This window comes from Helianthus annuus, chromosome 13, assembly GCF_002127325.2.
Source record: "Helianthus annuus cultivar XRQ/B chromosome 13, HanXRQr2.0-SUNRISE, whole genome shotgun sequence".
NCBI lineage: Eukaryota > Viridiplantae > Streptophyta > Magnoliopsida > Asterales > Asteraceae > Helianthus > Helianthus annuus.
The window spans coordinates 161,531,184-161,553,779 of record NC_035445.2 but is presented as its reverse complement, the minus strand read 5'-3'; the positions used below and the strand labels follow the sequence as shown (position 1 = coordinate 161,553,779).

Here is a 22,596-nt window from a genome sequence, read left to right as displayed (position 1 = left end):
ATTTAAAGAGGATTCAGATGTTTGGAGATAGCACACTGTTGCACTAGGCATGCATGGGATTTAATTGGTGCAAAAGGAGGTGGCCACAGCTGTTACACACTTCAAATTCGGACCCAAAATGCAATTTTCGTGAATTTCTGTACCTGATAGTCTCACGCGGCCCGCTTGGGCCTGTCCAGGCGGGTCGCCTGACCTGCTGATCAGCCAAACAACTTTCAAACTTGGCAGCTTTGGTCCCTGTCCTTGCACGCGATGTTTCGGCTACTTATTTTGACTCGTAAACCCCCAAACTTGGTTTTTAAGAACCTTGGGACATTTACCAACATGGTAATGTCCTCGGATAACTTTGCGCTCAACCGAAAAGCCATGAAATTCGACGTTGACGCTTTTAGCCCCTCAAGTACGGTTTTGGCCATAACTTTCTCATACGTTATCGAAACTTCACGAAATTTTTACCACATATTCTAGTGAGTATATTTTAGCATTACAAGGCTTCGGGTCTGCCAAAAGTTCACTCAGAGGTATAAATTCAACATGTTGACACTTTTGGCCCCTATAGTTTGTAATTCCTCACTTTTGTGCAATTTCCGCTTCGTATGATCCATGAACCATCCGTTTAAGGTTATGAACATTATGTAGGGTTATCATAGAGTCTATTTATCCATTGTTGACAATTTGGACCCTTACGTTCCATAGTTTTCACTGTTTGTCACTTTTAGTCCCTCTAAAGTTTGTTTTCACATACCGGAACCTTATGACACGTGTCAAGACATTATTGGACGAAATTTTTCGAGGTGTTACATTTTGTCATCATGCAAATGAGAATTTGACAAAAGGAAAATGAGACTTATAAATTTCATCCATTATAACCAAAATTCATGAGAAATCATAACATGGTTAATGAGGATGATTTTTTTTTTCATCTAATCTCATTTTAAGTGATTTTAAATCATGACGTTAAAGCCCTAAAATATGACTTGGCTTAAGGAATAAGCATGGGTCCATCATAAGTCATTCATTGACATTCGTGGAACTTATTCCAAATGGAATATTCAGACATAATTCATTTATCATTGAACAGACTATCAACTTGTATCTAAATTTTGTCACATATGGCCCACTGTCTTAGAAGAACTCTATTCATATATATACTTAAGATTTCTATTAAATATGTCCCTAAAGTTCCTTATGATATCTGGACATTAAAGAAATCAAATAAAGTCTAACGTATATGTGATAGGTTCCCACGTCATGTAGCTCATTGAAACTTCTCTTGTAGCATTCTAGAGATATTAAAGATCAGTAGGAGCATTAAGTGTCTTAATAATAACTTGCAATAGTTGCAAGAGGTGGGGGAGTGAAAATTTTAAATTTACACCTCTTGTACAAGACATCGCTCCATCACGACACTGTTCTATCAAACCTTATCTCCTTAAATCTAATGCTACTCTTACAAAAGTTTCATTGTTGCCTAATTGTGGGCGCACTTAGATTTCTTACCTAAACTAACATAATCCTCAACAAGAGAAACTAAAACGACTAACGTCATTAACTTGTTTCTCTATTAGAATTTGTTGGTCGTTACACATTGACCCTACGCATGCTGAGTTCCTAAAGATTTCTAAGCTCGGTAGGAGCAGTCAAAGTCCTTATCATGATTTGCAAGGAATACAAGAGGCGGGGGGAAGAGTGTCATTAAATTTCACTCTGAATTTAACTCCGATTACACCTCTTGCATACCATACTGCACCAACCCTTACATATATATTTACAAACTTAGAATGAAAATGATAGCAACCTAATCAAGAGCTAATCCATAAAACTGAAACTTCTAATGAACCCAATAATCAACTCAGGAGGTCATCTAGGTTTAAAAGCCTACTAACTTTGATGATTACATAACCTCCCTAACTAAAGTTGAAATGGATTTTGGAAATGTTTAATGATCCTATCTCTTAAAATCAAGCCATTAGCGTAAATCAATCATCTGAATGGAATAAAACAGTTTTCTAGTAAAACTGATTTTATGTGTTCATATAACGTTTGGGATTTGATTGAATTACCTAAGAGTGTTCATAACTAAATCAAATCCTAATATAAGCGTTAAGACACTAAGAAGCATGATTGATTGTCAAAGGTTATACTCAGGAAGAGATAAATTATTAAAGAATCTTTATTACATATCTAACAAAAGATTTCTTTGAGGATCATCACTGTTCTAGTAGCTTATAATAGTTTTAAGCTACATTAGATGAACATTAAAACGATTTTCCCTAACAAATGGCTGACACATTTGCATGTTCATTAGATAACAACCTAAAGTTTCAAACTGAAGGTTAAAGAACACTTTATTTGTAAGCCAATAATATCCATGTATGGGTTAATGCAAACATCATAATGTGATGAAAAGCTAAAGTAATTATTTTCATCAAGAATCAAGTGGATTAATGAACCTACCTCAAAATGAGTGGGAGCAACTAAGATAAACTTGTCTATATAGATGACATTCTCTTGACAAGTATATGTTACATAAGTCAAAGCATTGTTAACACAAACTTTGATATAATAGATCTCAGAGATGTCTCTTATGTAATAGATATCATAACGTACCGAGATAGACCCAATGGGACAATAGTTTCGTTCTATAAGTTTAACATTAAATGGGTCCTTACATATGTAACAAACAATACTGCTCTTCTTTAAGAGGATAATAGGATAAATGATATTATTTATTTACGCTTCATTAATTGGAAGCCTTATGTAAGTTTAAGTCTATACTCGTTTAGATATTACTCACATTGCAACACACTAGATATGTCTAGATTAATGTGTAGCATCTAATGGAGTATTACAATATCTTTAAAAGAAACGAGAGACTACAATTTAAAGAAGAAGTGAGAATTAAAACCGGTTTATTACTCTAACTTTGTGATATTCAAAGATTATAAAATGTAATTTCGGGTATATCTTCATGTCAGCAGACAAAACCTATTTCATGGAGGAGTCATAATGCACTGATATTAACAACCTAAGTTATAACGACATAATATAGTCACTAAATGTTGTTGGAAATTTATCAGTGGACTCATAAGTTTATTAACTCCATATAATTAATGTTTTGAAGAATTAGTGTGATAAAGTCAGCTACCATAACTCGTTGAACAGTAACAGTTCAAGAGGTGCTGCATTAAGTTTCGATACGCAATTAATTATTCGTTTATGAACGAATTGAGGAAACTAAGTTTTGTATCGAATACATTCATGATATGCTTAAGGATCCTATAACTGAAGGGCTATTACCCATAAGTCTTATTAAGAGAGCTCATAGACGGGTATTAATTAATAGTCGTGCGCAATTGCATATCATACTATGAATGACTAAGTATTAGTTAATTTTCCTCATCAGTTTGATTTTGTATGTCTCTAAGAATATGTCAAGCTAGCATAATGGCATATAGACAAATATAGTTACAAATCAAACAAAGGGCTTACGCGTATTTTGATCATAACGATTAGGTTTTAAATTAAGGCTATAGTATGATTAATGGGGGTCCTGAGTCGCATAATGAGTCAACGGCTGTATTTTTCTGCTATAGTACTTGTTTAAGGCTAAAATGAGTGTTAACTCCTGATCAGGCTTATCTAATACTCATAGTAAATGATTACTCGGCTAAGTGGGAGAATGTAAGATTAAATATATTTATTTTATATTTAATCTGGTAGCCATTATAATCATTTACATTATATGGATCAAAATATATAACAATCCTATTAAATAATTAGTTGGTAATTGTTGATGGGCCCAATTACCCTTATTAACTAATTAGGGTTTCCTCTTGGGTGCTTATATAAGGAGAATTATATGGAGGTTAAGGGGTTACACAGTTACACAATCAGACACCCTATTAGCCATAACATCATAATGTTCGACCTCCCTCTCCTACGGCCGATACCCTTTTCGGTTTTCTTAGTCACCATCATTAGATTGCACCCTAAGGAGGAACCAGACCAAACTGACAACTATGTCAAACACTATTGCTGCATCTACATCTGGATTCTCTGCTGGCCTGTACCAATGCAATCAAAGGTATGTTTTCATGTTTTCCATTATGCCTAAAACAGAACTGACCAACATATATTCATTTTTTATTTCGCAATGAATGGTATTAATTTGGTGGAATGATTAATCTTTTATTATTATTAATAGAAGGTTTCCTACACATGTACGTTGACATAGTCTACAACTGATGGGAGTATATTCAGTGGCGAAGCTTGAATTTTTCGGTCCGGGAGGCGAAAACGTATATACCCAAAAATTTCTATAGAACCGCGGGAGGGGGTGGGGGGGGGGGCGAAAACGTATATACCCACAGATTTCTATACAAAAACCACATATATAACACTACTGAGCGAAAAATTCGGGGGGGGGGGGGGGGGGGGCGGGCGCCCCATCCCCGCCCCTCTTATCCTTCGCCCCTGAGTATATTTATTCATGTTTTAATGTGTTTAATTATATGAAAACATTATTACTTTGAGAGTTGTTTAATTTATAGGTAACAATGCTTAATGGATGCTTTCTGGAAGCTAATTAGGAGTTTGGAAACAACCTGAAGTGAAAACACGAGAAAGGGGAAGCAAAACAAGCAGCCAGTGCAAGCTGCGCTGGTATCAGAGCAGAGAAGCTTGCGCCAATGGTAGCGCAAATCAGAGGGAATTGACCCCCTAACACAAGTTGCCCATGGGTGGCACAAGCTGCGTCGGGAAGTGGTGAGGTTCGTGAAATTTTGAGGGTTTTTTTTATCTTATTTAAAGATAAACATCCCCCAAATGAAAATTTCCTTCTCCCCGACCATTTTTGATCATGAGTGGCTAAATCTTTTGGTAATCACCTCTGGTTTGTTTATGTGAAACTTAAACTTTGTTTATTTTAGTTCTTTTGGATTGTTTTTCATTGTTTGAAGAATACTTGCGGTTTATTTTATTTAAACAAGTTATTTGTGGTGTCATCATTCATCTTTTACCATTCACATTAGATTTTCTTGCATCGTGAGCAATTTGGTCATTAGAAGGATTTTTGGCACTTATGATTTGGAAATTGAATTTTATGAGTTAAATATTACACACATGTCTTTAATTATCACTTGACTTAAACCATTCGTAAGGACCTATCTATGTCGTATCTATCTAGTTAAACAAGTTTGAGTGAATCACTGAAACGGAAATCTGGAGGGGGTTGCGTTTCTGTAAATCTGATAACTTTTCTATACACAATCAATAAAAAATCTCAAAAATCAATCAAACAACAATTTGCTTCAGTAATTAGTTAATTTAGTTTTTTTTTTTAAATTAGATACTAACCACGTATTCCATGTAGAGACGACATTAGTTACCCATACTCATATAAATATTTAAGTGAACCAAATTAATTTATTTTTTATTATACCATGGCATCTACAACAATATCCACGAGTGGGTGTCCGTGATAATCACCACATATGGACACAAGGGTTCGTCTGTTAAAAGTTCATCTGTCACCTACAAGTAACATGGGGGCAACAGAACTATTTGTTGGGAGTGGTCAAGAATTCCTTTTTCTCCAGAAGAGATTCAGGAGAAGTCTTCGATGGAGAATTTATTACATGCGGTGATTTTGGATGGTAGAGAGGACACATGGGAGTGGTCACATGGGGCTTACAGTGGGTTCGAGGTGGCGGCTGTCAAGAGTTGGTTACGTGGGGCTCCGGTTAGTGATGCTCCTTTCGAGTTTTGTTGGAGTTCGTGGGTGCCGACCAAATGCAATATTTTTATGTGGCGTGCGTTTTTGGACCGCCTTCCTACCAAGTTGGCCCTTGCTCGTAGAAATATTGTCGTTGGCAATCTTTTTTGTGTTTGGTGCGACGCGTATGATGAATCTATCGAGCATGTTCTTACAGGTTGTTTTATGGCGATGGGGGTTTGGAACGAGATTTCTACTTGGTGCAAGATTCCTAGACCGTTCGTTTTTCATGTTAACGATTTGGTGCATTTGCATGAGCATAGTGGTGTTTCGGGTGTCAAGAAAACGATTCTCCATGGCATTATTATAATTACTTGTTGGAGACTTTGGAGAGCTAGGTATTGAAAATGATCCAAACTAACTCCCACGTGAAAGTTGCCAAAGTCAAGCTATCCATTTGTTCTCTCCTATTTTCTAGTTATTTGATTTTTGAATAAGTGTCTGTTAGGTTGTTCTATTTTCATGGGATAGAGTCATTGTTTGTTTTCAGTATTTAAGATTGTAATCGGTGATTGTTTTATCATCATTTTCAATTTTCACATTCAATAAAGCTTGAGAGAACTTTGGCACATTTACTGTTTCATTAATCTATCGTTCTGATCCATCAGTGGTATCAGAGCAAGGTTGGTTGTAATTGTTCCTTGTTCTTATTCTATTCTTCCAATGGCTGATCAAGCAAGTACCCTACCCACTGCACCGACTCCAATTCCTGTATTCAAAGGAGAAGGTTATGATCATTGGAGTATACGAATGAAAACTATCCTCAAGTCAAGAGACTTGTGGGATCTTGTGGAAACTGGAGTGAATCAAGCAGAAACCGATGCTGGCAAACTCAAGAATCAAAAGAAAAGAGATGCTCATGCCATAGCCCTTATTCAACAGGCCGTACATGATCATCTCTTCTCTCGTATTGCTGCTGCTGAGTCTGCAAAAGAAAGCTGGGAGATCCTCAAAATGGAGTACCAGGGAGATACACAGGTTAAAGCTATCAAGCTTCAAGGTCTTCGTAGGGAATTTGAGAATCTTATAATGAAAGAAAATGAGCCCGTGGGAGAGTACTTCTCACGGGTCATGGCTATAGTTAGCTAGAAAAGATCTTATGGTGAAACCATCACAGATCAAACTATTGTTGAAAAAATTCTTAGGAGCTTGTCTCCTAAATTTGACTTCATTGTTCCCTCAATTGAAGTCTGATTTGATCTGTCAAAATTGACCCCTGTGAAGTTAATGGGGTCACTTCAGTCCCAAGAAGAGAGATTGAACAGTAGACTGGCTGAAAAGTCTGGAAAAATAGAAGAACATGCCCTCCAAGTGATGCAAGACACAAACAGACCATCCTACACTTCTGGGTCAAGAGGAAAAGGAAGATACAATTCCAGAGGAAGAGGTAGGGGTCGTAGCTTTGACAGAAGTAAAGTTCCACAATGCACAGTTTGTAAGAAATTTGGACATCTTACTAAAGATTGTTTGTACAATGAGGAGTCACATGTGAACTTGACCTGTGAAGCAACAGAAAAAGATGATATGAGTGAAGAACCTCATCTGTTCATGGCTATGATTACTCAAGTAAGTGAGTCCAACAATTTATGGTCTATAGATTCTGGATATTCCAATCATATGACAGGATCAAGGAGTAGCTTTGTCACGTTAAATGAAAATTTCAAACTTGAGGTTCAACTTGGAAATAAGAAAACTTTAAAAGTTGAAGGCAAAGGAACTGTCAAGATCTCTACGGGATCAGGTCAATACAAACTGTTGGAAGATGTGTATTATTCCCCTACACTTGAGTACAATCTACTCAGTGTTGGGCAGCTAATGAAGAAAGGTTACACACTTATTTTTGGAGATGGAAAGTGCACAATCAATTACAATGGAACAACTCTCATGCAGATTGGAGTATCGACCAATAACCTGTTTCTCTTGGATGCTGCAAGATCTCAAGAGTCTAGTACTACAGCAAGTAATATCTCAACTGCCAAGCTGTGGCATAAAAGATTTGGACATCTAAACTTCAACAGCTTGAAGGCTCTTCATGACAAACAGATGGCTGCAGGCATTCCAAAGATCAAGGGTTCGGAAGTGTGTGAAGGTTGCGTACTTGGAAAACAAACCAGGCAATCATTTACTTCTCATTCATGGAGGGCAAGTAAGAAACTTGAACTCATTCATATTGATCTATGTGGTCCCATGCAAGTCCCAAGCCTTGGTAAAAGTATGTATTACTTTCTGCTTGTTGATGATTATACAAGAATGTCTTGGGTTTATTTTCTTACAAATAAATCTGATGCATTCTCTAAGTTCAAAATATTCAAGGCTGCAGTTGAAAAACAATCTGAACAAGTCATTAAAGCCCTAAGATCTGACAGAGGTGGTGAATTCTGCTCAACAGAATTTAATACCTTTCTTGATGAAGCAGGAATTAGGAGAGAATTGTCACCTCCTCATACACCACAGCACAATGGTGTGGTGGAGAGGAAAAACAGAACTATTATGGGTATGGTCAGGAGTATGCTGAAAGACAAATCTCTTCCTAATTTCCTACGGGCAGAAGGAGTTTCCACGGCTGTGTATATTCTCAACAGATCTCCAACATCAGCACTTGATGAGAAGACTCCTTATGAGCTATGGTATAACCAGAAGCCTGATGTATCTCTTTTGAGGACGTTTGGATGCATTGGTTATGGTCATACATATGCTCAAGGGAGAAGTAAGTTGGACGACAGGGCAAACAAGAGTGTCTTTATTGGCTATTCATTGCAGGGTACAGGTTATAGGTTATATAATCCTGAATCAAAGAAGTTTGTGACAAGACCAAGAGAAGAAGTGACAATTCTAGAGCATGAAAAATGGACTTGGGCTGCAACTTACAGATCCACGTCTGTTCACTATGAAAGACTCAATGCTGACCCATTTCCAAGTGAAGAAGAACAAAGTGAAGAAGTTGCTTCTCAAGACACTCAGACTACTGCAAATGAAAAACCACAAACTCCATTGAGCAACATGCAGCCCAGTACAGCAGAACAAGGATCCAGCTCAAGTGACTCATCTGGACCCAGCAGGATCAGAACAATTGATGATCTATATGCAACAATGCAGGTTGTGGACACTCCTCACTATGATTTCATGAACTTACAATTTGCATTAAGTGTGGCAGATCCTACTGTGTTCAATGAAGCAGTGAAGAAGGCAGAATGGATACAAGCTATGAAGGAAGAGATAAACTCAATTGAAAAGAATCAGACTTGGGAGCTTATGTCACTTCCAAAAGGAAAGAATGTAGTTGGACTAAAATGGTTGTTCAAGACAAAATTTGGTCCAGATGGGAAAATCTTGAAGCACAAGGCCAGGTTGGTAGCAAAAGGTTATTCACAGAAGAAAGGCATAGATTTCGAAGAAACTTTTGCACCAGTTGCAAGATTTGAGACAATAAGACTTGTGTTAGCAGTTGCAGCTCATTTCGGTTGGCTTGTGCATCAATTAGATGTCAAGTCAGCCTTCTTGAATGGTGATCTGCAGGAGGATATATATGTGGAACAGCCAGAAGGGTTTGAAGTTCAAGGCAAGGAAGATCAAGTTTACAAGCTACGAAAGGCCCTCTATGGATTGAAGCAGGCTCCGAGGGCCTGGTATACAAAGATAGACAGTTACTTCCAAGAGCATGGATTCAAGAAAAGCCTCAATGAGCCCACATTATATGTGAAGAAGACAGGTAAAGATAATATCATCTATGTGTGTCTCTATGTGGATGATATAATCTGTACCAGCTCATGTGATCATCTGATTAAAGAATTTAAAGAGGGTATGAAGCGAGTGTTTGAAATGACAGACATGGGTTTGTTACAATACTTCCTAGGTCTTGAAGTAAAGCAAACAAGTGCTGGAATCTTTGTATGTCAGGAAAGATATGCACTGAACTTGTTAAATAAGTTTGGTATGAAGAATTGTAAGACTGAAAGTATTCCTATGAGTCCACAAGAAAAGCCTATGATGAATGATGGTGAACTGAAGGTAAATGAAACTGGGTACAGAAGTCTAGTTGGAGCTCTAATCTATTTAACTCACACAAGACCAGACTTGTCCTATTCAGTTGGTGTATTATCAAGGTTTATGCAAAGTCCTTCTAAACTACATTTAGGAGCAGCCAGAAAAGTGTTGAGGTACATTGCCGGAACAAGTCACTTTGGGCTATGGTTTAAAAAAGGTGCTGAGATCAAGTTAATTGGCTACACTGATAGTGATTGGGCTGGAAGCACAGATGACAGAAAGAGTATTTCTGCCAATGTGTTCATGTTGGCAGGTGGTGCTATATCCTGGTCATCCAAGAAGCAGTCTACAGTGGCATTATCTAGTACGGAGGTTGAATATATTTCAGCCTCTAGTGCTACATGTCAAGCCATTTGGCTAAGAAGATTGAGGGAAGATTTGGAGGTCACTCAAACAGGAGCTATGAAGTTAATTTGTGATAGCAAGTCAGCCATAGATCTGTCAAAGAATCCAGTTTTGAACAACAAGACAAGGCACATTGAGTTAAAATATCATTTTATTAGAGATGTGGTTTCTTAAGATAAAATCAAGTTGGAATATTGCAGCACAGATGATCAGTATGCAGATCTTCTTACAAAAGCTCTTGCAAAAGAAAAATTTGTGTATTTCAGACATCAGATTGGAGTCAAGGAGTTTGAATCAAGGGGGGTATTGAAAATGATCCAAACTAACTCCCACGTGAAAGTTGCCAAAGTCAAGCTATCCATTTGTTCTCTCCTATTTTCTAGTTATTTGATTTTTGAATAAGTGTCTGTTAGGTTGTTCTATTTTCATGGGATAGAGTCATTGTTTGTTTTCAGTATTTAAGATTGTAATCGGTGATTGTTTTATCATCATTTTCAATTTTCACATTCAATAAAGCTTGAGAGAACTTTGGCACATTTACTGTTTCATTAATCTATCGTTCTGATCCATCACTAAGAACGGCAAAGTGTTTAATAGTAAAGATCCTAATGTGGTGGAACTGGTTGCGGAGATCAAGTCCTTGGGGTTTCTATGGTACAAATATAGGTTTAAGGGTGGGGTTGTGGATTGGACTCGTTGGTGTATGTTTGATGTAAAGTGAATGGTTGTACGTTGTTTTTTCGGTTTTTCGGCTTCTTTCTCCGTCTTGGAGATAGTTGTCGGTTTTGGTTGGTGTTAATGAAAGTTAATTTTCAAAAAAAAAACCTACAAGTAACATGAATTATCATTGTAGAAGCTCTTCGTCATAACTAACATGTAATTAAATTTGAACATGTCACTGTCTTATCTTAGCCATTAATTTATGTTGATCAAATAACCAAATTCACTTAAATGCACTTCTCATAATAAAACCATGTTTTATCTCTTTCCACACAACTATACACACATGCACGTTCTTCTAAAATAAACATACAAATTATAAAAGGAGCGTATGAAGGGATCATGAGTAAACAAATTTATATACATGAATACTAGGCTATCACCCGGGAACATCCCGGGTTAGGAAAATTTAATTTTCAATAATCAAAAGTACATAAACAACATTTTGAACCTCTTAAGTTTCTTATTTCCCTTCCCACCACAAATTTTTTGTCCGGTTTCATCAGTATCCCAACTTTGCCTCCATATGTATTCAAAGTTTTCATGTAAAACTAATTCCTTTTTAATTCATAATGAGATCTCTGTATACAACGTTTTCGCAACCCATACACCAGTGGTGGCTTTGATGGTTGAGAGGACCCAAAAACAATAATTTTTAAGAAAAATACTTGAACCGCCATTAAGCGAGTAGGGTAAAGAGTCAATACGACAATGCAAGTTAAACTTGAAATTTGTCATTTTAATATGATTCAAACGGGCTGAGTCAGACAGGACTAACGCAACTGATAGCCTGCATCAAATGTTGATCTAGATCTACCCCGTTCCAGCTATATAATCCAACTAACCAAAAAGTTTGACCCACCAATACAATAAGCAACCTAATATGTACATTTACTTGGGCAATTCTAGGGCTGACCCATGATCCAATATGTAAGCCCATTAAAGTAAATCACTTCATACACAATAAAAATAGATATTGGTCAACTTTTAATTTGTCATAAGCAATTGGGTCAAATTGGAACCTCTACTATTTTCTATAATAGACCTAATAACAGACACACCTTGGATGAATATTGTATAATCAATAAAGATTATATGGAAATTCGTCTTCATGTAGAAAATTCAGTTCTAGGGCTCTTTGTGCAAGTGTATCATGATGGTCAAAATGAATCCTGAATACTGTATAATCAACAAAAGATTTACCAAATACTGCATGATTTCACAATTGGTACATGTATCTTAATGTTTAACATTTCGTTCTTTCTTTCTTTCTTTCTTTCAACATGTAAGCATAAAAAAACCAAATATATAAATCCCATATGCTCTAAAAAGAACTTTAAACTAATTTATCTCTGTTCATTGTATAGCACCATCAACATACTTAAAACTCACAATTAGAAAGACACTGAATCAATGTGTTCATAGCTTATTCACTTTCTTATTATATATGAAAGTGTGCAAAGCTGACTCCACATCTTCAAGTGGTTGATCGACATAGAGCTTAGGTTGACATTTCTTCAGTACAACTACCTTCATTTTCTGTGACTTAACTTCCTCCTTAAGACCACTACCTTCATTTTCTGTGACTTTGATGAATTCCTCCTTAAGCTCCTGAAAGAGGGGATAAAAAGATTTCAATTGTCATAGATCAAGAAGTATCGGTCCTCTCTCTATTTTATAGTGGGCTTATTAACTGGAACAAAGTTGAGATAGAAAAAAATGAAGATAATCGGATAATAAATCAGAAAAAAATGTAATAAAATGTCATGGGCTCTGGTGTTAGGAGTGTATTTGTGGTTTGAAATTCAAATGTTTGACAAATTCTAATAAATGACGTAATTAATCTAGACAACCGTTTTGTTAGATCATAATACCATTTTTACTCCCTTTGATATCCTTTTTGAAACTAATTATTTGACCACATAGTCTGATCCACAATGAAATTACCACTAAAAACTTACTATAGCGATTACAAGTCACAATAATGACAATCTATCTCTAAACACATATTTTTACACCCCACTGCCAAAAACCTTTCAGACTATTATAATATTAAGACACTTAAAACAATTTATTAGATGAAGATTGGGTTTTGATACTCACATTTGTTGGTATTGCTGAAATTGTTCGGATCTTCGAAGAAGGATTCTGGCGTGATGTAAAGGCAATAGCGTGACATAAACCACAAGTGTTCCTTAAATCGACCCGTTTAGCTAAAAATCGTCCCATTTATCTAAAATGGTGAAAATTTGAGTTAAAAGCATGTATGTGTGTGATTTTAAATTTGTAGGCAATTACCTAGAAGATCTTCTAAAGATAAAATATTGGGGTCGGCTCAACCCATTCTGACAGTACCATAAACAACTTAAATCAACCTGTTATCCAACCTGCCCGACCGAACTATTTTGCAACCTTATTGATTAGGGTAGATAGAATAACACAATACATATTGTTTATCAACTTATCTCATTAAGCATAATTGAAAAGGCATTCTTAACATAATTTATAAATCTTCCATGGTTATTGAATAATCGGAATCAGATCAGTAGCGATAAAACGTGAAAACGTGATGAAAGAAATAATGTCTAGATGCGCTTAGGCTGCTTGAAGTTGTAATGGATCACTCTCAATGGTGTCGAGTGTTTGGTAAAATGTGATTATATAATGAAGTAGCAAGCAAAGTAAGGGCACACAAGTAATTTTAATCTACCCTTTGATATAATTTACCTTAGGAGAAGGTCCACTAACTGTAATGTTGAAGGTTTTAATATTCAGTTTAATAGCCATATGAAAATTTAGGGCTAAATTTGTACAAAACTATGTCTCAAGCCAATCTAACCCGACTCGCATAAGAAACACTACATGTTTTGATCTTTATCCATTCAAACCCGTTCCCCACCCGACCACACCACCCCCTATAAAAGTTAATAAAATGAATAAATAAGCACAAAATTACTACCCATTTCAAGTGGTATTATGTCTTCTTGGAAAAGCTCTCGTTAAAGCTGACGATGCGTTGGCTTCTTCACAGCCTAACTCGAATAGAAAAACACATTAGATATAGTATCCATTACACCAAATATGTTCAAAATGCCATAAGATTGAACACAATATTTACACTAAATGTTGGATATCATAAAAGAAATAGTTAAACTGTCACAGGTTCAAGCCTGTATACATCAGTACTTATTAATTAACTTTATAAACTCCATGAAGAACAAATAATATACAGCTGAAAAATAGATCAAGGGTCTGAAAGTCACAAAAAGTGTTTTTTAATGCATAAAACATCATGGCTGAATTTATTCAAAATATTCCGCTATAACTGAAATAACACATTTTGTAATAGTATTTGACATCTACAAGAAACTTAGACAAACATGTGTGTGTTTAACCCAACTCGACCAGACCAGTTTTGACCCGCACCAAAAAATTACCGTTTGACCCGTACCAGACCTGTCATTTTTTCACCTCTGAAAAGTATGTTCACAAGCTACATGAGTATGTACTGCCATCTCATCTAATCCAATAACACCAGAAGCCAACAACTTAGCACGTTCATCAACTGCACTACATTCTAATCTAATTACCCCAGATAGTCATTTTTTATCAATTTAAGTTTGTTAATTTTCGTATTCGTACGATCGGTGTTATCGATCTATGTCATGAGACTTATAGTTCTTCAACATGAATTAATAGATCATCAGTTTTGACGGTTTAATCTGAACCCACGCGGAGAGATGTCAACTTACTCAGGCTACAGCTACGTGAGTAATCTGGAGTAGATGAGTAATAGCAAGAACAATTCCAATTGAACAAAAATAAGCCAGTGCATAGATTAAGACTCGTGAAGAATTATAAAAACCACATAAAAGTTAATTAAGAAAAAAAGCTTAATTATGATGTAACTTTTACCTTTATCAATAAAAGAAGAATATAAAAACTTTCCTTTATTCGTAATATGAAAGGCGTCAACGATTGGTAAATCAACTGCACAACATTCAGGATTGTGAGTCATCACCTAAATAATAAGTGAAGCATTAGAAAATATGATCAAATACTACACATGGATATCAGTACAATTTCTTTTGATGTCAGCCTATTTGCATCATGAAGTGGTTTTTCTTTTCTCATTAGCTCCACCAAATGATCAGATATTGCACATGGATATCAAGTTTGTTAGGTATTTAGAAGAATAAAACATACCAAACAAAACCCGAGATTGTTCCCCACCAAAATCAACTATAACAACTACCACATTAGTTAAACAACCATTTTTTTCCACAAGTTAAAAATCTGAGCATGTTGGTAACAACTTATAATGACAAATTAGATAAGTAGCAACCTAAAGACAAATCTAATGGCTAACTGACCGACTACTATTTTCCAATAACGTTACGTCGGTTCTGCCCCAAACCAAACCATGAACAAAAAATATACCAGATCCGAAAAGTAGTTATTTGCAAATAAAAGATAATTCAGGTTCCAGTTTGAGACCTAACCAAAAGCAATCTATTTAAAACCTACAGCTGAACCAAATATAGCCAGTTCAAGGTCTGGCCGTCTGGGTAACCTTTTTGAGTGACGGTCTAGACAAATCACCTAATCATGAGCTAAGCAAAGCTCGAGCTCAAAGTAGACTCTCTACCAATTTACTTGTAATCACAAATAATAACAAACACATTGGTAAACATTCCTAAAAAGATCTATTGCATTTTCCACAGAAGAGGGAAAGTGTTGCATATTGGTGAAATAGTAGTGATTAGTGTGTCGAAAAATCAAGTTAGTTATTGGGATCATAAGTAAAATAAAACAAAAAGATGCACCGAGGTCTGATTCATGAGGTCCAGGAGATGCTTCAGGATGAGGATGGTACTGAAGAGACCAGAGCTTTCGCTGAGGGAAGGCCAGACTTACACAACTTCCATCATTGAGATTCACGTGTGTTACTTCCACCCCATTCGAAAGTGACTCTGGTTCAACCGCATAATTGTGATTCTGAAATATATGTTTTACATAAATGAAAGTGACAAGAATCCGATGAAAAACCTGAACCATACAGGACAAGTATTTGGGAGAAGAATCGGGTGTAGCAATAACACATGAACCATAAAATGTTATTGTTATTGAATACCTGTGCACTAATCTCAACACTTCCATTTATAAGGTTTGCGAACAGGATGATTTCCGCCATGATGACCAAACTTCATTTTATAGGTTTTCCCACCCAAGGCCTAGCAAAGAAACTGATGTCCCATGCAAATTCCAAATATCTGAACCTTACCAATAATCTCCTTCACAGTCAACAGTATAAGAAACCCTAAACCTGGCCCATTGCTGAAAAGGAACTCCATCTGGTTTCATTTTGAGAGTCTTAGTTGTATGCCATGTTGAGGGAACAACGTTTATTTTGGACCCGTAAGATGCCAGCCGCCTCAATAGTCAATAATATATTGTGCTTGATACCAATTTAGTAAGCCACCACCTTCATTCAATAAAAGACATATATAATTAAATGACAACAGTCAACAGTTTCCTCAACAAATTCGATGTGAAAACACTTACATGGAAAGTCTCTTAATGTCTTCAATTGGAGTTAAAATCCCATTTCGAACCGGTCTTTTCAACCCACTCATAAGGTTTATATCAGGAGATGCTACAAATTAAACCCACACCTGCAAAAAGTGTAGATGTGGATTGTTTAAACTATGTATAAAAGTTGAAGTTAATGCCCTAAATAAGTCTAGATTGAGAAAACAGTGTTTCTTCTTACCATTTTCTTATATAATAACTTGCAAAAGTAATCAGACCATCACTTCAACTTTTAAGATTTAACATACAACATTTTTAATTTGAAGTCAAAACTGTTGGACTTTAGGAAATGTCGGTTGGGGTTCTCGTTGTAGATTACTTGAGTATTTGGATCAACCGTTTTTTCACAGCAGAGAGGATTGTCGTGCCTGTAAGATCAGTAATATTAAGGTATTAGTTTTAAATTTTAGTAAGGGTAGCAAAACGGGTAGGTCGAAGTTGGTTAAAACTTAAATTGTCATTTATCAAGTTTAGGACTTATGATACTAATATCCATACCAGTTGTAACATTGCCTGAACTTCCTTGCCATTCAACTGTCCACCCGCCACATTGATAACCAACACTATTAGCATGTGTTCCCGCAACTATTATCTTTAATGCCCTTTTAGGAAGCGGTAACAATGGCTTAATTGAAGACTTACCATTCTTTAACAACACAAGTGATTTCCTCACTGCTTCCCTTGCTAGGTCCCTATGCTCCTGTTTTATAAAAAAAAAAGATTAGGGGTTCTTGATAATGGTCAAACATGAAAAAGTTTGACTTACCTGACATCCCAAGTACTTGGTCATGCTGTAATCCGCCAACGGGTTTTCAAACAGACTCATTGTAAACTTCACTCTCAAAATTCTCCGAACTGCATCGTCTATTCGGCTCATTGGTATAAAACTATAAACTTATTTTTGACCAAGTAAGTCAAACCATCAATAAACTCTGTGTCGTTTAATGGGACCATGACCATGTCAATGCCAGCGTTAATTCCAGCTAATATGGAGTATGTGTAATTAGCATGCGGAGGATCAGTGATCGAGTCAATGCCCTGACAATCTGATATCACAAATCCCTGAGAAAAAAAGAACTTAAAAGTTCATCTGAACTGTTCAGTTTTTTTCCCTTTTATGCCAGTTATATCTGAAATTAAACTGAAAAAGAGAATATGTACTTTAAATTTGAGTTTGTTTTTTGAGGTAACCAGTTGTTGGCTTACGGTTAGCGTGCATTTAACCCCGTTCCAGCTAGAATATGAAGTCATAATGGTAGCCACTCCTTTAATGACTGAATCATTATATGCTGACATGTGTATACCGAACATTTTTTTACTGCTTATCATCGTGTTGTCGGTATTTTCTCCTAGGTGAGTTTCTCCATCACCTACATAGTGCTTAGCACATGCTACAATTTTTTGTCTGTAAAATAAGAAAAAAAATTCAATGGATGTCAGATCAAATTAGATATTTTCAATCTTATAAAGGTCAATGATATGCAGCACATAATATCACTTACTGTCCATTAACAAAAGGGGCACCCTTTTCGGAATCATCAGTGATCTCTCCTTGTAAACCTGATATGATTTCAGTCATTAATCTTACAATTTCAGGATCTTCGTTGTAGCTTTCGTAACAACGACCACATCTCGGATCTCTACAAACCTGATTAAGTGCAAGTTATGATTTACTTAAATATTATATTAACTGAAATTCATTAATATTGATCAACTTACTGCAATACAAGGTGCAAAAGTATATTGTATGCCAGTTGCTCTAACTTCAAGTGCTATAGCAGCCCCAATCTTCTTAATTAGTAAAGGATCCCTATTGAATTGTTCACATAGACCAATCAAGTTTAGTGCATCATAGGGTTGTGCTACACATATCTATATACTATATGTACTTGCCTGGTAACTCCAAGACCAGAATTATGAGGAAAGATTGTTGCTCCATAGGCAGCACTATGTCCATGAACAACATCAATCCCAAAAATATAAGGTATCCCTAAACGTGTAGATAATGCGCCATTTTGAAATCGTTGACCATGTTGACCCATGTCTTTGGGGTTGCATGTTTAGATGGGGTACTTCCTCCTCCACTTAACACACTCCCTGAATCACAAGACATATGATCATTAAAAGGTACCAATAAACCTGCAAAAAGTGTAGGTATGGATTGTTTAAACTATGTACAAAAGTTGAAGTTAATGCCCTAAATAAGTCTAGATTGAGAAAACAGTGTTTCTCAATATTAATGAATTGCAGTAAGTTGATCAATATTAATGAATTGCACCTTGTATTACAGTAAGTTGATCAATATTATATTAAGATATATAAACAGAAATAACCTATTGGAAGCACGATATGCTCAAATGCAAAAATATAATCGTTATCTCGGACTCCGCCCCGACTCCATGGAACGTTTACATAGTACCCTTCTCCAGCCATGAACCAAACTGCCAAAAAACGTAACACTCGCTGTTATTAGATAACATGAAAATATTCAAGTAAAATTATATCGTTGGAAAAAGCACACAAAAACATACCTCATGGACTACACCAGTACCAGGATAAAATTTTCCACCTTCATGTCTATGTAAAGATACATACAAAAATACGATGATCATGTTTGAACAAATGAACCAAAGATTTTTTTTTAACCATAAACGATGAATAATGAATAGTAAATAAAGTTTTTACAAATCATTAAAAAAACTTACGTTGATGAGATCAGATAAGAAGAACATGGTGGGGAGAGTGTTGTGCGCTGGTGGATGGTATTGGCTAGATGAATCTAGAATGAAGAAGAAGAAAGATGGTGGTTAAACGCATCTATAAACCACTGGTGTTGCATCAACAAACCACCAGTGTTGCTCGATTAATATTATATAATTAAATGTAATTCATTGACGGTATCTATAAAATGTAGGAAAAAAGAGAATGAAATACCTTTAATTTCCGCCTAGATCTTCATCTCCCTAAGTGTTGACTAATCTTGAAACCTTGAACCCTCTTATCAACATTTGGTCCCAAATCAATTTTCTTCTTGATCTACAAAAACAACCAAGCATAAAAAATAGTGAACGGAATAAAAGCACCAAATAAATCTGAACAACATATCATCCGTTTGTTCTTTCATATTTCAGAGTCTAATACGATTGGATTAACTACAGTTAGTAACAATGAAGTATGTATAAACCTAATGTATACCGAGTAACAATTCAAAAGCACACAATTTAAACCATAATTCTGTAAAAGAATTGTTGGTATCTATTGAGTAATAAAGACGTAATGACGAACATCAAAAACGAAACCCTGGGATGGGAGACAGGGTACCATACCTTACATGTGGAATGTGAAAAGATTGAACATCCATGCCTGAACCAACTATTGTATAGGCTTGAAGGGAACGACATATTGAAGTTAGGGTTCTAAGACATCAAAACTGAGTTGAAACACAAATATGAATGAGAGAACATATGAACTTAACCGTAAAACAGAAGATCGGAGATAAAAGTACCAACACCGATTCGATTAACAGTTTGAAGATCAATGTATTGAGGAGAAGGATTAATGATGGATGAAAGTGTTCTTGGTTTAGACGACTACGGCGTGATTGAATGAGGGATAAGACTGATTAGGGTTTTTTAGTTCCCTATATACCCGGGTCAATCCGTGCGGGTATGGATACCATACGCGGATCCCGTGTAAAAATAACACATTTCCCTCATTTTCCCGCCAAAAACCAAAAATGGTTGCACCACAACGCGACACGTGTCCCAAACCTTATTCATTTATTATATATATAGATTAGAGTGTGGGGTATCTAACTCTATTTATATACACAAATCTATGATAAATATATATATGGGATAGCTCTAAATAATTATAGAACTTAGAGAATTTCAAATAAACAAACCTTTTATTTATGTAATTTTATATTTATAGTATTTTTATTTTTTATATATGTATTTTTATGATTAAACACGTGTTAAGAGTAGTTTTATAATATTTTATACGTAATTTTATGATTACATGTATGTAAACTAGTTTTTTTACATATATTTAATTAGTTATTACACATATATATAATTTGGTAATTACATATATGTAAACTACTCTTAACATGTATGTAATCATAAAAATACATATAATAAATGATAAAAGTATCTTAAATCTAAAAAAAAATATATAAAATGATTGTTTAGTATGAGTTGTAAAAGTTCTGTAATTATTTGAGTTCTAAAATATACACTATGTGTGTATGTATATAATTAGTGTGAGTTTCATTGGGAAACACCAAAAGTGGGGGACCATGCATTTATCATCTTAAATATATCATAAAAATTCAATTTAAAATGCTAATTTTTTTTTTTCAAAATATTTTTCGGAGTTTTTGCATATAAAGATGTGTCGATATTCCAATAAAAAATTATTTTTGTAAAACAAAAATTTAACCTTTTTTTTACTATTTTTAAAATATTAGTTTTTTTATTAAAAGAGTTTCTACATGTATTTATATATAGAGAATGTTGAAAAAATTAAGTTTTAACATGTTAATTTGAATTTTTAACATCTTAAAGGCATAGCTCCCCAATTCCCCACTTTTTTAATGTTCCCCATTGAACCCTCTGATATACACACACTCGATGCACCATTATAATAGGTTACACGTAATTGAAACTCATTAGAACCTGAAAGTTGATGACATTGTTAAAATCAACTGTGCAATAGAAAACTTGTTATAAAACGATTAAGAGCATTCAAATCATATTCACCATATTTATTTCTATAATTACACTAAAATCCCTATTTTTCTCTTTTTTTTTAATTAAATAATATATTTTTTTTACCTTTATTATTATATTTTCCTCTCCTCTACTCACAAACATTTTCTAAAAATAATTAAAAACTTATAGGGGTGAACAATGGTTTTTTTTTATATTTACAGATAATAATAACATTTTCTCTCTCTAATACTCACAACACTTTATAACTACTATTTATAATATGAAGGATCCTCGAGTTTTTTTTCAAAGTGGTGTTATTGGAAAAATATTTACCATATTAGTGTTCATCAAAAATTATTTACCAAAATAATGTTTTTATTTATTTTTTATTCACTTTTGATTTTAACCAGCATAATAGACTCTTCTTTTTAATTGTTTTATTCCCTCGATTTGTTATCTATTTTTATTCTCTATTATATACCTTATACATTTTCATTTTTCCTAACAAAATCTCTTTTTTTGTTTTTTCTTCAACCAACTAACTTTAATTATTTTACCAGATCGTTATAGTTCTTTTATATTTATTTATTTATTTATTTAAATCAACTCATATAGAAATTAAAATCATCGTAAATAGACTTAAACTGAAATTACAAAATATAAAAAATCAGATCTGAACATTAAGGTGGTGTTTGTTTTTTGGAAGAAGAGCTTCCTGGCCTCTTCTGTCTGCACCGTGCAGACGCGGGAAGAGGTTTAGGTGCTGTAGACTGTTTGTTTTTTTTTTCGAGAAGTGCTTTTTACCTCTCCCCAACCTCTTCTTAGGGAAGAGATGAGACCTTAGCTTCTCCAAGCAGAGGTTTACCTCTTCTTGGCACCACCTCCACCTCCACCCCTGCTCTGCCACCACCACCACCCCTGCTCCGCCACCACCACCCCTGCTCCACCACCACCACCCCTGCTCCGCCACCACCACCCCTGCTCCGCCACCACCACCCCTGCTCCGCCACCACCACCCCTGCTCCGCCACCACCACCCCTGCTTCGCCACCACCACCCCTGCTCCGCCACCACCACCCCTGCTCCGCCACCACCACCCCTGCTTCGCCACCACCACCCCTGCTCCGCCACCACCACCCTCCACCACCACCACCCCTGATCAGAAGAGATGAAGATGGTGGTGGTTTTTTTTTTGAAGACCTCTGGTTATGAAGAGAGGAGAGAGAGATGAGATATCAGAGATGAAGATGAAGAGGTTTTATATAAAAAAAAAAAAACAAACCCTCTTCTCCTTGCAGACTGAAGACATTTTGTCCACCTCTTCTCCTGCAGATGCCTGCAGATGTGGCCTGCAGCAGAAGAGGTTTTCCAGCAGAAAAAACAAACAGCACCTAAAACTCAAAAT

At 35.5% G+C, this 22,596-nt stretch overlaps 2 pseudogenes; both read right to left on the bottom strand.

Moving 5' to 3' along the window:
- Window positions 1-12,177: 12,177 nt before the first annotated feature.
- Window positions 12,178-16,522, bottom strand: LOC110902171 (annotated as a pseudogene).
- On the bottom strand, window positions 12,178-20,092 carry LOC110900058 (annotated as a pseudogene).
- Between the last annotated feature and the right edge of the window lie 2,504 nt (window positions 20,093-22,596).